Raw genomic sequence first — 15,687 nt, forward strand, 5'->3', positions numbered from 1 at the left:
ATTGTATGAACAGAAAGTAAAGTCTTTCAAGCTAATAGTAAGCATTGGATTGCTACATTGACCTTAGAAGTTTCAAGATGTAAACAGAAATTAGGTAGTGGAGTTAATTTGCTTAATCCAAATTTCAACTACTGTACTCTGTTTTTGAATTTCTATTAAAAGAAATTTAGTTACAATGACTTAAACTACATATCACCTTTTTCAAGAAAAGCATGTCAGCCATCAGAGATGTTCAAAGGCTTTGGCATCAAGTGTTATTAAAAACAACTTGGAGAACAATGCAAAGCAATGTTAACAATTGCTAATAACCAACGACAAATTCCTTGTGTGTCCAATCACATTTGTCCAATAAAGAATTCTATTCTGTTCTATTCTATTCTATTCTATTCAATTCTATTCTATTCTAGACATTCAGTCTTCTGGGAATGATCATCTTTATGTATCAAATACATATAAAAGCTTAAAAAGGGTGACTAATAACTTAGAAAAATTCTGTACTAATTAAGACACCAGGTTACAAATGGGCCTTATGTACTGAGCCAATTGGGTGACTTTGGACCAGTCACTCTTATTTAGCTTAGGAAGGTGGCAATGGCAAACTACTATTGAGTTCTTGCCAAGAAAAATGCAGGGATAATCAAAGAGCCATCAAATCTGTAAAAACTGGGGGGAAAGTAATTTTTCACCTAACAGACCACTATAGGATCATGCACACATATACATAAGGCATTTAATCTCTAAAGACATGGCCTGATTCAGTCTAATTTCTGTTTTTTCCCTTTTCAAAAGAACTCTGTTCAAGTTCTCTTTTTCACTGAATAGTGATAATGAGAAATAGTGTTGCTCACAAAGAAGGCCTGGAAGGACAAAATGTTTGAGGCACTAGCAATTGGCAGAATGGGACAAAGTTTTGTTAGCAAGAGAATTCAGCATTAGTTGGCCTTTGCTAATAAAATAGATCTGAAGTTAGGAGTGTGGCTTTTGGGGGTTTTTCCCCTTCTTAGAGCTTTTAAAAAAATATTTAAGAAATGATAGCTATATCTGTTGCTTTCAGCCATTTCAAATTTTAATCATCTTGAATAGCTGTAAATGTATACATTTCCGAGAATTCAACAAGTATTAACCAGCTTAGTTTCTAGGATTTTAATTAAAATTCCTCAGTGTGTCAGGCTACATTTCCTGTTCCTTTTGAGGATTATCTATACAGTAAATCATTATTTTATTTATGTGACGGTTTCTTAAGTTAGTTCATAGACTATTGAAGTATTATTTTTCTCCTGCAATTACATTTTATTTATTTATATTATAATGTTTGTAGCTTGTTCCAATTCAGATGCATTCTGGGTGGGTACAGCAAAGTCTCAACGTAAGCAAAAAATTAAGTAAGGTGCTACCAGTATCACATTAATTGCTCCCAATTGATTTACTGCTAAAGATAAACTGACAGCCTTGCACTCTGTTTTACCCTTGAATGGTTTATGTTTGTTGTAGGCATATTATAACCACATGCCTGGAAGAGTAAAAAAGAAAGAAACATTCAGTGGAATGTAGGAAATATGAAACCACCTCTACTGACAATTAATATATTGGTTTAGCGAATGATGTGTGATAGTCAGTGATTGAGGATTTTATGGAATTTATAGCACTAAATGTACAACTGCTGCCCTTCAGCACTCGTTGCAACTTGAAGTGGTATTAGAATTTGTCAGATCTCTGTTCCATCAGAAATGTTTTTGTGGAACGGTGTCCTTCTCCCCCGAAAGTAGGATGCACCTTTTCTTACTACCACTGCAGCATTGGCTGCCAATCAGTTTCCGGTCACAATTCAAAGTGTTGGTCATGACCTTTAAAGCCCTACATGGCTTTGGACCAGACTATCTCCAGAACCGCCTGCTACCGCACGAATCCCAGCGACCGATAAGGTCCCACAGAGTTGGCCTTCTCCGGGTCCCGTCGACTAAACAATGTCGTTTGGCGGGCCCCAGGGGAAGAGCCTTCTCTGTGGCAGCCCCAGCCCTCTGGAACCAACTTCCCCGGAGATTAGAATTGCCCCCACCCTCCCTGTCTTTCGTAAACTACTCAAGACTCATTTAAACCGCCAGGCATGGGGGAGTTGAGATATTCCTTTCCCCTAGGCCATTACAAGTTATGCATGGTATGTCTGTGTGTATGTTTGGTTTTATAATAAGGGTTTTTAGTTGTTTTATTATTGGATTGTCACATGTTGTTTTTATCATTGTTGTTAGCTGCCCCGAGTCTACGGAGAGGGGCGGCATACAAATCCAATAAATTATTATTATTATTATTATTATTATTATTATTATTATTATTATTATTAGTCTGTTTTAGAACTATGCTTCAGAACTATGAGGGTTTTTTTTAATATGATAAATTTATTTTTCGTATTGTACCTTCTTTCTTCATGGTTGCCCAATTGTTTCAATAAGTAGTTGAAACTTATTATCTGTGGCATCTTATCATTTCTTGGTAGGAATTGCTAAGACTAATAATACCAGCAAGGAGGATCTTTTTACAGAGCATTTCATTCACACCGCAAGATACAGCTGCTAGTTGTCTTATGCTGAGTGATTAGCTGTCAGGACAAAAATGCTTATGTTCTGTTGGTGCTGAATTCACTAAAAGAAGGAAGACAGTGGAATGGCATGGAAAGGAAGAAAGAAGAAGAAAAAGCAGTACAGTACATTGCAGGAAGAGAAGAACTATGTTAGGTTGTGGTGGCTGCAGCTGACAAAAGCTTACACCTGTTAGTAACATTTGTTAGTTGGAGAAAATGCTATAGAGTCTTATAGAAGGAGATAAAAAATAAAAGAATGGGATGAATAAAGAGAGGGAAAGGAGAAGATGAATGAATGAACAGGGAAAACCAAAACAAAATATTGATACCTTGGAGAAGACACATTTTTAGAGAGGCAACATTGTAAACATTGGTTTGAAAATTTCTGTGGGGTGGGGGGAGAGGATGAAATAAGCAAGCTAAAATAGAATAATAACTATTTCCTCTTAAGGAGCATATGGTTAAACAGTTTAAAATATTTTGTTCCATGTCCCATCATCTAAAGCAGTGCTTCTCAATTGTTTGCAATATTCAGCAGTTTTCGCTGGAAAACCTCAAGCGGCTTGGAGTGTAATATGTTTAAGTGACACCTTAATTTACAGGTATTTGTATTTGACTTCATGCTGTCCACTGCCAACATTTTTAGACACAGTAAACATACCGGTCTTTCCTTGTGTCCCACTGTAGTCACAGTGAAGCCAAGCGCTACATACACTTCATCATATTTCCTCATCTTAGCTTTTGGGAGACTTACGCTTGTCTCATTATCTCCGTCTCTCTCCTCCTTTCTTTTCATCACTATTAAACATTTTTCCATGGTGTCTCTTAAAGGTTTGTTATCTGCACTTCATATATCCTGCTCTATACTGTGTGCTGTTATTTGGTGCAAAAAAAAACCCTAGTCTCTGCAGCAAAAAAAAGCACATTCCCTGGAGTCATGCCCCTCCCCCGGCATTGCTCCACGCCCTCCAGTGAGGCCCAACCCATTATTTGAGAAGCACTGACCTAAAATACAGCTATCCTTGGATTATGACAGCAACCGGGGCTGCCCAGGTTTGCCATCATTAAGTGGTAAAATATTACCTCAGGTGAACTCATTGTTTAATGATAACAATCCCAGGTAGCCCCAGTTGCTGTTTTAATCCCAGGTAGGAAGAGGCGGGACTCCCAGGTAAGGAACATGAGGTGTTGTGTGCAGGTCTGGGTAAACTTCAGGAGGGTTGGTTACGTGAGGATCGGGGAAGACCTGGGAATTGTGGGTTGCAGGCTAGGCACAGGCAGTAGTGTTTCTATGGACAGGGGGAAAAAAGTAAGAGTGACTTACTGAAACAACTTGCAATCTTCCACACTTAATTTTGCTTATGGAAAGTTGGCAGAGAAGATCACAAATGGGGGTCATGTGATATTGTGAGATAGGCATCTGAGTGTCCAACCTATAATCATATTGGCTGGTCCAAAAGTAGCAAGTTACCAGAAGTTATTACTGTTAGTTTCGCTATCCTTTTAAAATTCCACCCAGGGGTGAAATTTAAAATTTTTCCCAATGGTTCTGTGGGTGTGGCTTGATGGGCAGGACAGAGGAAGGATATTGCGAAATCTCCATTCCCGCTCCACTCCTGGGGGAAGGATATGCAAAATCTCTGTTCCCACCTCACTGTGGGGCCATACAGAGTAGTTCTCTGAACTACTCAAAATTTCTGCTACCGATTCTCCAGAACCTGCTGAATTTCACCCTTGGTTCCACCCCATTGCTAACCTTTTCTGGTCTTTGCACCAGAAAGCAGGACAAGAAGCAATAGATGGAAACTAATCAAGGAGAGAAGCAATCTAGAACTAGGGAGAACTTTCCTTAGAAATTTAGAACAATTTATCAGTGGAACAACTTGCTTTCAGAAATTGTGAATGCTGCAACACTGAAAGTTTTTTTAAAAGAGATTGGATAACCATTTGTTTGAAATAGTATAGGGCAGTGATGGTGAAACTATGGCACGCATGCTACAGGTGGCATTCAGGGCCATATCAGAGAGACGCGAGGCTTTGCCTTATGTCAGCTCATGTCATGCATGTGCTGGCCAGCTACTTTTCGGCTTTGGGGAAGGCACACAAACCAAAAAAGGTTCTCCATCACTGGTATAGGGTTTCCTCCCTAAACGGGATTGGACTAGAAGACTACCAAGGTCCCTTCTAACTTTGTTATTCTGTATATGTCCCTGGGAACACTGCTATAGCTGGAACTTTGAGGTGGTGTATATATTTTTTCAGCGCTGTCATAACTTTGAATGCTCACTGAATGAATGGAAGTAAGTCGAGAACCATCTGTAGTCAATTTAAGTAGAAGACTTTTCTGCAATAGTACATAAATTATGCAACTTCTGCTATAGGATAAGTAGGTGACAGCATGATGTTATGGAAACTGACATTTGAAGGAATAATTTCAAGTATGTATTTCCTGGAGAAATGCACATTTGAATTGTTTCATATGATTTGCAAACAAATAAGTAGATACCAAGGAGTGAATATTTTTCCCTCTAGAAAAGGAAACAACGCAATCTTTCTTTGAAGGCCAGCATGAATTTGTATACTGCTTTATTTCTATTTATATATTAAACTTCCCTGTATTTTTTTAGGTTGTTGATAGCATGATCATGTATATTTTTATTATATTATAAGCTTTTACAAAATATTATTAGTACCATATTGGAAATTCCAAATGGCTTTATCTCTGTGTTGTAACTTTCAATAATGGTAGCAGAACAGGCAATATTCAACAAATGGTAGCTTAACAATACATACAATATAAAACAGGATCCAATGTCATCCTGTCACCTGTTCTAGAATGTTAAGCCTCTTGACTTTTGTATTAATATTTTCAGCAACTGTTACTTTCCTTAAACGTTTGTGATTCATACACACACATACACAGAGGCTTTGTTCTGAGGAGGAAAAAAAAGAAAAAGTACATTATTCGTAGTGGGAGGTTAAAGTAATATTTTGGACATGAATGGGGCTTGGAGAGGGATGGATTATGGCTGATGGCTGCTGTTTGACTCCTTGGAGACTGGATAGTTTAAAACTTGGTCCTAACATTCACAAACTGATGAACCAAGAATCCACATCAAATAATGATGTCTTTGTCATTTGCTAAAAGATTGTTTACATTAAAGTCCCTCCTCCAATGGTAGTCTGTATATACACTAATATGCATGCCTGCACCCTCGCTAGCATTTAGTAATATTTGAAAAATATTAGATAAAACAGAAATGCTTATGAAGATGGGAAGTTGAATTCCGTCTTTATAAATTCCCACCAAATTCAGTATTTCTTTAATCCTCCAAAAGTCATTTAAAGACTACTTCACAGTCTTATGATAGTAACTTTTGTACCACAGTATCAATTTATTCAACATTAATTTTCAGTTTAGTATCATATTTTTAGTGCAAAACAAAGCAGGGAAACAATCTGCCTATTAGACTGATAAGAACTGGGCAAAAATGCACTCATTTTAGTGGAGATTTTTTTCTTTTCTTTTCATTCCCAGATTTTTATATATGTGCTGTACAAACTGACTGGCCGGAAGATTCTGTCACAGATAAATGGTTATTATCTAGATTAGCCAACCCGGTTCCAATTTGTGAACACAGCTTTTGTTGTGTACACACTGATGTACTAGTCTGAGTATGTCTGGTGTACAAATGCAGGAGCTTCTGCAAGAGCTATTCATTAGTCTAATCTCCAGGCCCCATGAGAAGCTTTAAGGCTCAAAGATTTTGGGTTTGTTTTTGTGACTGCCCGGCAGTGGCGGATTACACCTTACTGGTGCCCTAAGTACTGACAAATCTTGGTGCCTCCCCTCCTTTGTATCTACTGGGTTTGGGTTTTTTTTTTTTACAAATTTGCATGGGAGGGGTTATTTCTCAACTTTGTGGTGCCCTCTTTGGACCTGGTGCCTTAAGCACGTGCTTAGTTTGCTTAATAGTTAATACACCACTGCTGCCTGGTACTTGGCTCATGTGAAATACATTACTTTTGGCATACGAAAGTAAATACATTACTTTCGGGGAGGATGGATACTAGATATGTGTGGACCCCAAATTATTGCCTCTTCTGTGAATTGTCATTCCTACCTTCTATCTGTTCATCTATCTATACTTTCTTCATGCTGCTTTTACATGATTCTGTTTTCCCTGTGTCCACTTGACTGCTCTGGGATTCCCTGATTAGAAATAGGAATGTCCTCCACCACCATCTCTCTACTGTGTGTCAGGGTTCTGTCAGCAAACATTGCATCTTCTTTGCCTGAAATTATGAAGCATAGAGAACATGAGCAAAGGAAGACAGTAAGTCATTGCACATTTAACAGGATTTTTGTTATCTGGCCTGAATCAGCTAAATATGGCTGCCTAGATGGTACCAACTTTCATCTACCCAGTTCTCTAGTAGTAGGAACTGTTATGTCTTGTCCGAGTCTCCGACTTAATAGGAACAATGGGTGTTGGGAGTCCAAAACAATCTATCATCATGTTAGAGGATGCTGGTCTACAGGAATGGCAATAGCATTTAGACTTCATAGTGCTTTTACAGCCCTCTCTAAGCAGTTTACAGAATTAGCATATTGCCCACAACAATCTGGGTCCTCATTTTGCAGCTAGCAGTTAGCTGCAATAGCCTGCAGTGTTCCACTCTAACCACTGCGCCAGCCCAGCTCTAATTATAATTATTCTAATTATCTAATCTAGTGACAGATCTCAGGATAAATTTGTAGGTATGGTATATTGTCCTACTAAAATACTGTAGATGTAATTTCAAAAGTATTGAATTTGCTTCAGTTTTATTACCATATTATTATATATGATTCTTTTATTAGGTTTATTGTTTTTATATGATGTTTTTATATTCTTGTAAGCCCCCTTGAGTCGCCATGTATGAATAGGCGAAAACATAAATCAGATAGATAGATAGATAGATAGATAGATAGATAGATAGATAGATAGATAGATGGCCTACATTTGCAGCAGAGGCGGAGTAACGATGCGGACATAGAGCTGTATTTAAAACTGGGTCATTTTTATTAATTAAATTATCATAAATTTAATTCAACCTAACAAGGATTCGCAGGGTCAACCGAATTACTTCCGGGGCGGAAATGACGTCAGAAAAACTTCCGGGGCAACATATGGGCGTAGCTCCATGCTGATCCAGGTGAAGGGATCCCAGCCATGCGAATGCATGTGGGAGGTCTCACCGTCTAACCCCTGAAAGGGGATAGAAATGGGCGAGACCCAAAGGCAGGTTCCCCCCAATTGCTCAGATCGATTTAAATGTACCATGAGCCCTTGGAGAGAGTCTGCCAATTATCCCCAAAGATGCCCAACGAAGAACACGCAGTTGCTAAACACCACCCAATTTCCGCCCCTAACCTGCCAACCCAATGACCAAAGGTAAGCCAATTAAAAACTAATCGGGGAGCGAAGCACCCCCTAACCATCCATCCTTCACCACAGTGTGAAAAACGGTCACAGAAAATACCGAGACCGCCAAAAATTCCTATTCGGCCCCCTAAGGGCGACCCCAGTAGCACACTGAAAGACTGGGAGGGCGGGCGGGTGTTCGCCTGCTCGTCGTCGGGGCGAAAAGGAGGCCCCAAGCCTGCACAGCCCTTTTATAGGGCTGGCAGGCTCTGCCCCCCCCCGACGACGTCATCGACCAGGCCGATGACCAGCAGGGCCGGGATCTCGCGAAATCTCGTCAGATCCCGGCCTTCAAAATGGCGGCTGCGCCAGGAGCTGCATCTCCCTGGCCCTGCCGGGGAGGTAAGTCACCGGCCGGGCATTCTGTATCAACTTCTACAAGAAGAAAAATTGACTGTAACAAACAGGCATTGAAAAGTTGTTTACCACAAAAGGAATCACTGTAGACCCCTGTTGAATATAGTGAGGGTAGCAAATCTATTAACGGAATGTCTGTGTATCTCTGTATACACACTAATATGCATGCATACACCCTCGCTAGCACATTCTTTTTTTAAATTTATTTTCTTGGTTTTTTTAAAAAAAGAATGACATTGCAAAACCCTTGCTTCTTACGTAACGCTTGCATTTGAAGTCTGTAACGTCTTGCAAGCAAACATTATAATAAATGAAAGATTGGAGACTTGTTTCTCTCACTGCCATTGAAACTGACCTCCTTGTTTATGCAGTTGAGGGGAAAGTATTGTGTCTTGTCCCCATGGACAGAGCAGAACTGAGAATAGTCCTGTCCCTAGTTTTAACTAGCTTAGCAACCTCTTTGTGAAACTCCAGAGGGACAATTGTTTATTGTTCTTGCACCAGTAGAGAGTCTTCAGAGCTGACTTACATCCATTGCATTTTTCTTTCTTCTCCTTGTTGCTTCTGAAGTTTATATCTTGTTTGGGGCATTATAATTTGGGGTTTATCTATTATAGCTGACAGTGTAATTCGGTGATATATTTTTTTCTCCAGAAGGCAGAAATGGGGTCAGTGCTGAACAAAGCACTATTTTTTCCATTTACTGCAAGAACATCAGCATAGAAGTTACTACATTTAAATTGTCTGATAGGAAGCTTCCTTTCTTCTTCTCTCCCCCTCCTTCCTCCTCTTCTTTGGCAAAGAAGTGTCTTTAAAAGAAAAGTCAGTCAATGGCAGCAAATGTTGCAGAACTGAAGACCATATTCAGACTCTTCAGATAATTTGGCCAGTGTTTTCAGACCAAGCAACCCGGAAAGATTGAAAGGAAATAACGCTTCATTCATGACTTAGTAAAGTATGTTATTTTGCTGAACGTTTGCCAAAGGTATCAACTTTACTGTTTTCTTTTTGCTTGTTGCATAGTTGGATTTGTATTGTTGAATTGTACAGAATCTAGCATAAGAGAAGGGGGAATTCAAATTCAGAGACGCTTGGGACATTTTCACCATACTGTGAATTAGGATCGCTTTCCACAATCTGGCACTTGATCAGTGGGATTCTACTGTAAACTCTTTGGATTATGCATTTCAGAAGGTTGTAGCCCCAGGACATTTGAGGAAAGACTGGCTTAAGGATTTGTTGTTGTTGTTAAATGTCCATAGCAATAGTCATTCAAACTGCAATTGATTTTAAAAGCTGTACAATTTATTTAAGTATAATGTGCATAAAAATATTTTTATGTTTGCACTTTATTTGTTTATATTAGTTACATGAAGAAACTTTAATTTCAGCATATCTAGTTTGATATGAACTCTTAAACCTTGCGTGAATTAAGGTTGTTAAGCTTACTTAAAAAGCTTCTAAATGCAGCTTATCAAAACTTTTCGGTTCTCTTTCATTGTCTGTTTGTTTTACTCCTTCACTTCTATTTTTAAGATAAAACTTCATTCAAAAAATTGGCATAGTGGCATTTTACAATCTGTTAATCCTCATGTGCTGAAAATATTGATATGGTTTGAGGTACTATATCAGGAAGCATGTAGAGAATCATGAACTCCAGATATATTCAGATTAGTTTTTTCTTAAGTGAAAAATCTATAAAAAGTCTATAAGAAATATTCCATTTAATAATATTCCAATACAATATTAATATTTGTATTGCATTATGTTTGCTGCTTGGATTTTACAATAAATTTGGAAATGGCATGTTATCCTATGGCCATGATGATGATGATGATGATGATGATGATGATGATTATTATTATTATTATTATTATTATTATTATTTAGATTTGTATGCCGCCCCTCTCCGTAGACTCGGGGCGGCTGACCTATGGGATCCAGGTGGTATGCAGAGCCCTCTCTGCAGGCATGCGAGTTGTCGCTCAGCTCTACCACACATTAATTAATGTATTTATTAATTAGACTTCTATGCTGCCATTCTTAACCAACTCAGGGCGGCTGCATTCCCGTGCACCTCCCACCGGCCAGCTGATTTTCAGATCTCTGTTGTGCATGCATGAAAGTGAGGGCAGGGGTCACCTGTGCATGTGTGGGGGGACCTGTTTGCATGCATGGGGGCACCCATGCATGCATGGAGGAGAAGTGTGGGGCGGTCATGCATATGTGTGCGGGTAGGTGAGGGAATCGTGGAGGGTCAGGCATGCATGCACAAGGAAGTGGGACATGCAGGGAGTAACATGCACATTGCATTATAGGTAAAGTGCATACTGTCATGCATGCACACGCGCATGCTTTTGGCACATGGCAACAAAGGGGTTAGCCATCACTGTCCTATGGTATGAAATACTCTGTTCTCTAATCATTGCTGTGAATTTTTCAAAATAATTGAAGATTATTGTGGGAGCTCCATTTGTTGAAACTATCCTGCTTAAACAATAATGGTTTAGATCTAGACTCACTTTGTTACCTTTTAATACTGAGGACAGCACTAGTCCTGTCTTGGGGGGGTCCTAGGATTGTATAAGAGTTGCTGCATGGATGAAATGGGATGTGGAGGATAATGTGGTTCAAGAAGAATGCATGGGAGCTGGAGGAGTATATGAGAGGTGCTAAGTCAATTAAGATGGTGCATGGGGGTCAGCATGGATCAGGGTACCCAAGAGATGCTGCAAGGGTTGAGGATGCTAGGCAGGAGGGATGTGACTCAGTGGATGCATGGAAGTGAACAAGAAATGAAAGGAAAGATATGCGTTGAGTGGCGTGGGACAGAAAAGGTGCATGAGAATATGGAAGAGGTGATATGTGGGACAGGGAAGGTGTATGAGGAGGTGCAGGAACATGTACATGGCACAGATTGAGGGAAGAGGGGCTGGGAAAGTTGTACAGTGTTCCTTCCTTCCTATTCCTCCCTTCTTTCCTCCCCTCTTCCTTTTCCATGTAAGTTGCTGTTACTTTGTAGGGAAGAGAGTGTGGGATTGTGAAACTGGTTTGGAAACTGTCACAAAATGTTGCATGCAAAGATCACATGTCAGCAATAGCCGCTCCGAGTCTTCAGAGAGGGGCGGCATACAAATCTAAATAATAATAATAATAATAATAATAATAATAACAACAACAACAACAACAACAATAATAATAATAATTAATAATAACAACAACAACAACCAGTAACACTGAAACAGCTGCTACTTTCCCATATTTCATTCCCTCAGGAGTCTTGGATGCTGAATTTTGGACACATTCTGTAAATTAGCCAAACTGAGGTAACATGGTTTCAAACTGGACCATTTCACCCAGTTAAAGATCGTGAGAGTAAGAGTTTTTAGTAGTTTGTAGGCTGCTCAAGTCTCTACTTATCCAGTTCTTCCGTGCAAAAACACATTAGTTGAAACTTGCACTTTATTATTAGGTTTCCACATATGGGACTAGCTAGAGAGGCTTGTAATTATTTCATCAGTGAGGAAAGCTGTATCCGGATCTATATGGATAAACAAACAGACACAGATGGAAAAGAGAACTGTTGGAACCTGAGTAGGAAATGGGATGGATATAAAGAACAATTTATGGGGAAATATCAGTTTGGATTTGATTAAAATTAAGTTAATACCGAATTCTCAGATAGGAGGGTATTTATATGTTCATGGAAGGGTGGGAATAAGAAGATAATTTAGGGCAGTGTTTCCCAACCTTGGCAACTTGAAGATATCTGGACTTCAACTCCCAGAATTCCCCAGCCAGTGAATGCTGGCTGGGGAATTCTGGAAGTTGAAGTCCAGATATCTTCAAGTTGCCAAGGTTGGGAAACACTGATTTAGGGAAATTCTAGTTCCACTTTCAACTCAGGGTTGGTGGATGTATTGCACTATTTCTGATACATAATTATTCAGCCTCAGATGTCTGTCAAGCTCCATATCTCAGGGCACAAGCAAGAAACTGAGAATCAAACTAATTTCAATAAAGGGTTTTATAAAGAAATTAGGAATAAAGTGCAGAATTTTAGAAGTGAAATTTGAATAATCTGCCTTCTTTTATCAATCAATTCATTAAGGCAGAATCTCTCTGAATCGTATGTTCCTAGTTTTTCTGCAGCCCAAATTAACCTGCCACCTATGCGATATACTATAAACAATGTATATATACTGGTCCCATGGGTTAATTGGCTATATCTAGAAATCCTCTAATTTCTTAGCTCACTCACAATCACTTCATGGTTCACTAGTTGATCGCTTATACAATCTAGAAATGACTTCTGCAATCTAGATTGAACCAGATTCGTTTTATTTTTAACTCTTCTTCTAAATCTGCTCTCTGGGACAATAAAGGCTGTCTACCATTCTTCCTTCAGATATCTGAAAACTGCTATCATAATTTCTCCTAGCTGTCTCTTCTATGATTTAAATGTACTGTACTTGGGTCCCTTAGATATTCCTCAGAACTCTTTCCAGATTCCTCATCTTCTTGGTAGCCATCCTTGGAATTTGGTCCAATATTTATTGTTCTTTTTGAATGAGCAGTATCCCTCACTGTGGTGTCCAGAACTGGACACAGTATTCCATGTTAGATCTGGCTAGAGCAGAGTAGAATGGAATAATTATTTCCTGTATTCAGGAAATTGTTAGCAGCAGTTGGCAGTGAATTACCATTAGCAAACAATGAACAATCTCCTCATGCCTTGCTCTTCTTTTTTTAAAATAAAGTTTTTATTGTTTTTATTACATCCATACATATATCTTAAAACATAACAATATACACATAATTATACATTTCTATTTAATAAAACATAAATCAATATCCTAATTTGCACTTTTTAATATTTTTATTACCCGCCTGTTTTTCCCTTTATATCATAAAGCTTTTCTCTTGTGTTTGCCTATTCCAATTGCCAAAATCTCCTAAGTTCTTCCTGTTCAGTCAGTCAGCAACAAAGTTCAGTTACAAAATAAAGCATACAAATAAACAATAATTCTGGATTCATGGTAGGGAACTACAGGGAACTTCATAGAGATTCATGCCTAGTTGCAATAATTAAGGGCATCTAATTTGGCTTTTTAGAAACTTTATTACAGCAGAAAGTTATAACAAGGAACTGACCGGTAATATTTAAGCTGATGTATGTTGTGATGGGATTTTTATGAATTGGATTGGGATTCCTGCCAAGGCTTTCATGAATTGTATTCATGGGCTCAATTAGTAGAATTTGCTTAGGTAGAATTTCTTCTCTTACATGAATTAGTCAAGATGCACATAAACATAGGGACATACTACTTTCTCCTCCATCCTCTTGGGACCATTAAATTCACCCCTCTCTTTTTTCTGGATCAAAGTGAGTAATTGAGTCAAAATACCAAGCTGACAAATGTTTCTATAAAGATTCAGTTTCTCTCTAATATTACAAAGCAGCTGATACAGATCAAAGATTAAATTAGCAAAATACAATGATATAGCAAACTAGTCTGGATATCCCCTTGTTTAAAAATATTAGTAGATTCCATATTCTTGTTTGTTTGTTTGCTTTGCTTGCTTGTTTGTCAAGCATATATAAGAATACAAATAAAATTATAAATGTGATTGTGAATACATGAAATGTATAGACATGATTAGGAATGCATGAGATGGTTACAAATAAAAGGGAACATTAGGACAGGGAGGTTAGGCACACTGGTGCTCTTATGCCTGCTCCTTGCAAACCTCTTTGGAATGGGGTGAGATCAACGGTAGACAGTTTAAGGTTAAAGTTTTGACAGTTTGGGGAAGAAACTACAGAGTCAGGTAATATATTCCAGGAATTGACCACTCTGTTGCTGAAGTAGAATTTTTTGCAATCAAGTTTGGAGCAGTTTACATTAAGTTTGTATCTATTGCGAGTTTGTGTATTGTTGTGGTTGAAGCTGAAGTAGTCATTAACAGTTAGGACATTTGTAGCATATGATTTTGTGTGCTACACGTAGGTCAGATCTAAGGCAGCATAGTTCTAAATTTTCTAGGTCCAAAAATTTCAAGCCTGGTGGCATAAGGTATTCTGTTGCAAATGGAGGAGTGTAGTATTTGTCTTGTGAAGTATTTCTGGACATTCTCAATTGTCTTAATATCCAATATGTAGTGTGGGTTCCAGACAGATGAGCTGTATTCGAGAATTGGTCTGGCAAATGTTTTATATGCTCTGGTTAGAAGTACAGTGTTACCAGATAAGAAGCTACTCAAGATTAGGTTAACCACTCTTAATGCCTTCTTAGCAATGCTGTTGCACTTAAATCTAGCACTTAAATCATTAGAGATGAGTCCTCCAAGTCCTTTGCTGAGTGAGGATCCTCAGCAAGGTCCTGATCATCTATTTTTTTTTGCATATTGTGTTCTGATTATTTTTGCTAATGTGTAAGAGCATTTGTTGATTGAGATTTGAAGTTGCCACTTGTTTAGAAACATAGATATAGAAACATAGAAGATTGACGGCAGAAAAAGACCTCATGGTCCATCTAGTCTGCCCATATACTTTTTATTGTATTTTATCTTAGGATGGATATATGTTTATCCCAGGCATATCTTAGGATGGATATATGTTTATCCCAGGCATGTTTAAATTTAGTTACTGTGGATTTACCCACCACGTTTGTTCCAAGCATCAACTACTCTTATAGTAAAATAATATTTTCTCACGTTACTTCTAATCTTCTAATCTTTGACCCCTCTGATAAATATTCAAGGTCTTTTTGAAGGGTAGCAGTAGTGTCGTTGGTGTTGAATAGTTTTATATCATCTGCGAAGAGGACTCCGTTGCTTTTTATATTATCACAAAGGTTATTTATGTAAAGAATGAAGAGAGTTGGTCCTAAAACACTGCCTTGGCAAACACCACTGCTAATAGATACAGGGTTTGATAAAGCGTTTTCTATTTTGACCACTTGTTGCCTATTTGACAGGAACACAGTAATCCATTTGTGGTGCACAGGGGATACACAGTCCAACCAAATAAATTAGTATTGTGTGGAAATGATTCTTTCAAACAGTCCTGAGTTTATTGCTTTTTCTGTGCTTATTTCTCTGTCTGAAAGCATTAGGGATGGCAGTGCACTAAAGGAGAGATCATTGGTTCTCCAAATATGCATTAGCTGAGGGTCTGAATATGATACTTAAACAAGAAGTATAATAGTAACTTGGAAGCTAGTTACTTTATAACTATGAGTAGAATGCTTGCTGCACCATAATTACCTTACTTACATTGTGTAC

At 38.4% G+C, this 15,687-nt stretch overlaps 1 protein-coding gene across 5 annotated transcripts in view; it reads left to right on the forward strand.

The window, feature by feature from the left end:
* NAV2 (neuron navigator 2) overlaps nucleotides 1-15,687 on the forward strand; it is a 395,483-nt gene that overhangs the window by 224,530 nt on the left and 155,266 nt on the right. The window lies entirely within an intron of this gene.

The sequence above is a fragment of the Erythrolamprus reginae genome, chromosome 1, assembly GCF_031021105.1.
Source record: "Erythrolamprus reginae isolate rEryReg1 chromosome 1, rEryReg1.hap1, whole genome shotgun sequence".
NCBI lineage: Eukaryota > Metazoa > Chordata > Lepidosauria > Squamata > Dipsadidae > Erythrolamprus > Erythrolamprus reginae.